This window comes from Glycine soja, chromosome 15 (assembly GCF_004193775.1).
Source record: "Glycine soja cultivar W05 chromosome 15, ASM419377v2, whole genome shotgun sequence".
In the NCBI taxonomy this organism is placed as follows: Eukaryota; Viridiplantae; Streptophyta; class Magnoliopsida; order Fabales; family Fabaceae; genus Glycine; species Glycine soja.
This window is the reverse complement of record NC_041016.1, coordinates 37,563,114-37,569,584: the sequence shown is the minus strand read 5'-3', so window position 1 is coordinate 37,569,584 and position 6,471 is coordinate 37,563,114. Positions and strand designations below refer to the sequence as shown.

General features: G+C 41.4%; 1 non-coding gene across 1 annotated transcript; it reads right to left on the bottom strand.

Moving 5' to 3' along the window:
• Positions 1-1,842: 1,842 nt before the first annotated feature.
• LOC114388827 lies at positions 1,843-1,949 on the bottom strand. The gene has a single exon (XR_003661618.1). It is a non-coding gene; the product is annotated as a small nucleolar RNA R71 (small nucleolar RNA).
• Between the last annotated feature and the right edge of the window lie 4,522 nt (positions 1,950-6,471).

Genomic DNA, 6,471 nt, shown 5'->3' with positions numbered 1-6,471 from the left:
GCTCTTTAATCACAAAACAAACAAACCCCCCCCAATCGTTACTGTTACTGCAAGTATATTATGAACATTTGGTTTGTCACTGCTCGTTGGGAAACGACCTAAGATCACTTCCTAGTTACTGCATTTTCATGTTTATTTGATTCGGGTACGGCCTCGATCACTCTCCCTCTTTCTTTTCCTCCATTGAAGCATCCTCTCCAAGCTTCTTATCCAAGGCTCATCTTGGTGGTGAAGCTCCTTCTTCCATGGCTTATTCCCTAGTGGATGGCACCTCCTCTCTCCTATTCTCCTTTGTCTTCCGCTGCATCTCCATGGTGGAAAATCACCATTGAAAGACCTCATTGAAGCTCAAAGATCCAGCCTCCATAGAAGCCCCACAAGCAAGCTTCCATCAAGTGGTAATCAGAGCACGAGAGCTTCATAATAGCTAGGGTTGTGTGTTTAATTCTTTCGTGTTTTATGTTTAATTGTTAGTATTGTGTTAGTATGTGTGTTAGTGTTGTTTAGTATCTTGATATTTTGTTTAGTGTGTGTTCTGTTTCAGTTTTCCTATTGAGCGCTTCCCCTATTTCAGTATTGGGTGTTTTCTGTGAATAGTGTTTTGCGACGGACTTAGCGACCATTTCTACTTGCGGCAAACCAGAGTAGTAGTAGAAATCCCTTAGCGACGGATTTTAGCGACCACCCATGCTGAATTATTTGTGATTTTTTGTTTTAGTAGCTAGGGTTGTTATTTTTGGCTGAATTTTTTTGTGGTAACTTCTTTTAATCCATATTTTGTGGGAAAAATAGCTAGAGCCTTTAGTTTGGTCAGTTTTGATAGTTCCAAAAAATTAGCAAATTTTGTGTTTGTCAAAACTTCAAACGGCCATAACTTTTGCTCCGATTATCAGAATCACAATTATTATATATGCATTTGGGGTAGAAAAAAATTTCCTACGCCATGGCAGCCTGCCATAGGCCAGCTGAGGTCTCCATCGTCCAAAAAAAGCGATTCTGTCAAAAGTTTTTTATTTTTCAAGTTTTATTCACTTATTTTTCTTAACCTACCAATTTTAGTTTTCATAGTTAGACTTTCAATTTTTGTCTGAAATTTTTTGTGCTATCTTCTCATCATTTTATAAGGTTGTTCACAAAATTTCAAGTCATTTGGATATCATTTGAGGGTAGCTGTAGTTCAAACCTACACCTTTATTTACATGACAAGGCAACTAGTTGTGTGCATGCTGAATGTAGTGTATGACTAGAGGCAATCCATCTGACTAACAACCCTTTGATCCTGAGATAGATGGGACATTTCACAGATTAGTTAGGCATCATTTTATACCTTTTTATCATTCTGAGCATTCCATTACTGGTGAATCTGTGCATTCTGTTATTGGTGATTTTGAACATCCTGATCTTGAGCATTATAATTTTGAGCATTCTGATTCTGAGCATTCTGATTTTGCACATTCTGAGAACATGGCACAACCTCCACCCCATGAGAGGACTCTAAGGGAAATGGCTGCACCTTATTTCACCTACGAAAGCTTGTGCATCCAATACCCTGATGAGGATGTCCCATATGTTCTTAAAACTGGACTGATTCATTTGCTTCCAAAGTTTCATGGCCTTGTAGGTGAAGACCCGCACAAACATTTGAAAGAATTTCACATTGTCTGCTCCACCATGAAACCCCCAGATGTCCAAGAGGATCACATATTTCTGAAGGCTTTTCCTCATTCATTAGAGGGAGTGGCAAAGGACTGGCTGTATTACCTTGCTCCAAGGTCCATCACGAGCTGGGATGACCTTAAGAGAGTATTCTTAGAAAAATTTTTCCTTGCTTCCAGGACCACAACCATCAGGAAGGATATCTCAGGTATTAGACAACTCAGTGGAGAGAGCCTGTATGAGTACTGGGAGAGATTTAAGAAACTATGTGCCAGTTGCCCCCACCATCAGATTTCAGAGCAGCTTCTTCTCCAATATTTTTATGAAGGACTCAGTAATATGGAGAAAAGTATGATAGATGCTGCCAGTGGTGGAGCCCTTGGAGACATGACTCCTGCTGAAGCCAGAAATTTAATTGAGAAGATGGCTTCCAACTCCCAGCAGTTTAGCGCCAGAAATGATGCCATAGTCATTAGAGGAGTGCATGAGGTAGCTACAAACCCATCTGCATCATCTGAAACTAAGAAGCTTGAAGGAAAACTGAATGCATTGGTTAACTTGGTAACCCAGCTGGCCTTGAATTAGAAATTTGTTCCTGTCGCAAGGGTTTGTGGTTTGTGCTCCTCTGCTGACCACCATACAGACCTTTGCCCTTCCATGCAGCAACCTGGAGTAATTGAGCAGCCTGGAGCTTATGCTGCAAACATTTACAATAGACCTCCTCAACCTCAGCAGCAAAATCAACCACAACAGAACAATTATGACCTCTCCAGCAACAGATACAACCCTGGATGGAGGAATCACCCTAATCTCAGTTGGTCTAGCCCTCAACAACAACAACAGCAGCCTGCTCCTTCCTTCCAAAATGCTGCTGGCCCAAGCAGACCATACATTCCTCCACCAATCCAACAACAGCAATAGCCCCAGAAACAGCCAACAGTTGAGGCTCCTCCACAACCTTCCCTCGAAGAACTCGTGAGGCAAATGACGCTGCAGAACATGCAGTTTCAACAAGAGACCAGAGCCTCCATTCAGAGCTTGACTAATCAGATGGGACAATTAGCTACACAATTGAATCAACAACAGTCCCAGAATTCTGAGAAGCTACCTTCTCAAGCTGTCCAAAATCCCAAAAATGTTAGTGCCATTTCATTGAGGTCGGGAAAGCAGTGTCAAGGACCTCAACCCGTAGCACCTTCCTCATCTGCAAATGAACCTGCCAAACTTCACTCTACTCCAGAAAAAGGTGATGACAAAAATTTACCTAACAATTTCTGTGCAGGTGAATCTTCTTCCACAGGTAATTCTGATTTGCAGAAGCAGCACATTCCCCCTCTTCCATTCCCTCCAAGAGCAGTTTCCAACAAAAAAATGGAAGAGGCAAAGAAAGAGATCTTGGAAACGTTTAGAAAAGTAGAGGTAAACATACCTCTGTTGGATGCAATAAAGCAAATTCCAAGATATGCTAAATTCTTGAAGGAGCTGTGCACTAATAAGCGGAAGCTTAAAGGAAGTGAACGAATTAGCATGGGCAGAAATGTCTCCGCATTGATTGGTAAATCTGTTCCTCAAATTCCTGAAAAATGCAAAGATCCAGGTACATTCAGCATACCTTGTATTATAGGGAATAGTAAGTTTGACAATACCATGCTAGATTTAGGAGCCTCTGTTAGTGTTATGCCTCTGTCTATTTTTAATTCTCTATCTCTATGTCCCTTGCAGTCAACTGATGTGGTAATTCATTTAGCTAATAGAAGTGTTGCCTATCCTGTTGGTTTCATAGAAGATGTCTTAGTTAGAGTTGGTGAACTGATTTTCCCTGTTGATTTTTATATTTTGAATATGGAGGATGGATTCTCTCAAGGATCAGTTCCCATCATTCTAGGCAGACCCTTTATGAAAACTGCTAGAACTAAGATAGATGTATATGCAGGCACACTATCCATGGAATTTGGTGATATAACTGTTCATTTTAATATTCTGGATGCTATGAAATACCCATCTGAAGATCTTTCTGTATTTTGTGCTGAAATAATTGACCATGTTGTTGATGAATACATGAATGATCTTTATTCTAATCTGCATGCCTCTCACTCTTCATGCATTGAGAGTGAATCTGAGAGTGATATTGATTGCATGTCTGGTGGTGGTGTTTTACCTCTCGAGATTGATTTTATAGAGTCAGATAGGACTAACCATGTTTCAGGAAGTACACATACCTCTGACTTTCTTTATAAGGTAAAGGCTGAGAAACCATCTCCTTCTACCACTGTCCAGCTGACCACACCAGAATTGAAGCCTCTGCCATCAAATTTAAAATACGCTTACTTGGATGATAGCAAGAGTTTTCCAGTGATTATATCTGCCTCCCTTGCTGATGAGCAAGAGGAGAAGTTGTTGTTAGTTCTCAAGAAGCATAAGAAGGCTATAGGCTGGACCCTGGTGGACATTCTTGGTATTAGCCCATCCACATGTATGCATCGAATAAATTTAGAGGATGGAGCTAAACCAGTAAGACAGCCACAGAGAAGACTCAACCCGGTGATTCTTGACGTAGTGAAGAAGGAGATAACCATGCTTTTGCAAGCTGGAATCATTTATCCTATCTCCGATAGCCAATGGGTGAGTCCCGTCCAGGTAGTCCCGAAGAAGACCAGCCTCACAGTGATAAAAAATGAGAAGGAGGAGCTGATTCCTACTCGGGTGCAGAACAGTTGGAGAGTCTGCATTGACTATAGGAGGCTGAACCAGGTTACCAAAAAGGACCATTTTCCCCTGCCATTCATTGACCAGATGCTTGAACGCCTGGCAGGTAAATCCCACTACTGTTTCCTTGATGGTTTTTCTGGTTATATGCAAATTACTATTGCTCCTGAGGATTAGGAAAAGACCACATTCACCTGCCCCTTCGACACTTTTGCTTATAGGAGGATGCCTTTCGGCCTGTGCAATGCCCCTGGTACCTTCCAGCGGTGCATGATTAGTATTTTCAGTGATTTTTTAGAAAATTGCATAGAGGTGTTTATGGATGATTTCACTGTATATGGATCCTCTTTTGATGGTTGTTTGAATAGTTTGGAAAAAGTTTTGAATAGATGCATTGAAACTAACCTTGTTCTAAATTTTGAAAAATGTCATTTTATGGTTGAGCAAGGTATAGTTTTAGGCCACATTATTTCCAATAAGGGTATTGAAGTAGATCCTGCAAAATTTTCTGTTATTTCACAATTGCCTTACCCCTCTTGTGTGCGAGAGGTGCGATCTTTTTTTGGTCATGCAGGATTCTACAGGCGCTTTATAAGGGATTTTAGCAAAGTAGCCCTTCCACTGTCCAACTTGTTGCAAAAGGAGGTGGAGTTTGACTTTAATGACAGATGCAAAGAGGCTTTTGATTGCCTCAAAAGAGCGCGGACTACCACCCCCATCATCCAGGCACCCGATTGGACAGCCCCTTTTGAGCTTATGTGTGATGCATCAAATTATGCATTGGGGGCTGTCCTTGCTCAGAAAATTGATAAATTGCCCAGGGTGATATATTATGCTTCTAGGACTTTAGATGCTGCCCAAGTGAATTATACTACTACTGAGAAAGAGCTTCTAGCCATAGTTTTGCTCTTGAAAAATTTCGATCTTATTTGCTTGGTACTCGCATTATTGTTTATATTGACCATGCAGCTCTAAAGTACTTGTTGAAGAAGGCTGATTCTAAGCCTAGGTTGATCCGATGGATGCTCTGGCTCCAAGAGTTTGACTTGGAGATCCGTGATAGGAGCGGAGCACAAAATCTAGTTGCTGATCATTTGAGTCGGATCGAACATGTATCTGATGCAGATTCACCTATTCGGGATGATTTCCCGGATGATCATTTGTATATACTGTATAGTATTTCTGACTCTCTTTCTACTCCTTGGTTTGCTAATACTGTCAACTATTTAGTTGCTTCTGTTTTTCCTCCCTTAGCATCTAAGGCCCAAAAAGATAAAATTAAAAGTGATGCTAAGCATTTTATTTGGGATGACCCCTACTTGTGGAAATTGTGCAGTGATCAGGTCATTAGACGGTGCATTCCAGATCATGAGACTGACTCAGTCCTACAGTTCTGTCATTCTTCCGCACCGGGAGGTCATCTGGGTGTTCAAAGGACAGCTCGCAAAGTGCTTGATTGTGGTTTTTATTGGCCCACCATCTTTAAAGATGCATGGAAGATCTGCAGCACTTGTGAGCAGTGTCAGAGAGCAGGAAATACACTTACATGGCGACAACAAATGCCTCAGCAACCTATGCTATTCTGTGAGGTGTTTGATGTCTGGGGTATAGATTTCATGGGTCCTTTTCTTGTCTCTTTTGGTTATATTTACATTCTCCTTGCAGTTGACTATGTTTCAAAATGGGTGGAAGCCAAGCCCACTAGAACTAATGATGCTAAAGTTGTTGCAGACTTTGTCAGGTCTAATTTGTTTTGCAGGTTTGGAGTACCTAAAACAATTGTTAGTGATCAAGGAACCCATTTTTGCATCAGGACAATGCATGCCCTGCTTAAAAAGTACGGGGTGGTACACAGGGTATCCACACCATACCACCCCCAGACCAATGGACAGGCAGAAATTTCTAACCGGGAAATCAAGCGAATATTAGAGAAGATTGTGCAGCCAAGCAGGAAAGATTGGAGTACCAGGCTTGATGATGCTCTCTGGGCACATCGGACTGCCTACAAAGCACCCATAGGAATGTATCCTTATCGGGTTGTCTTTGGAAAGGCATGTCATCTTCCAATGGAAATTGAGCACAAAGCTTACTGGGCAGTGAAGACTTGCA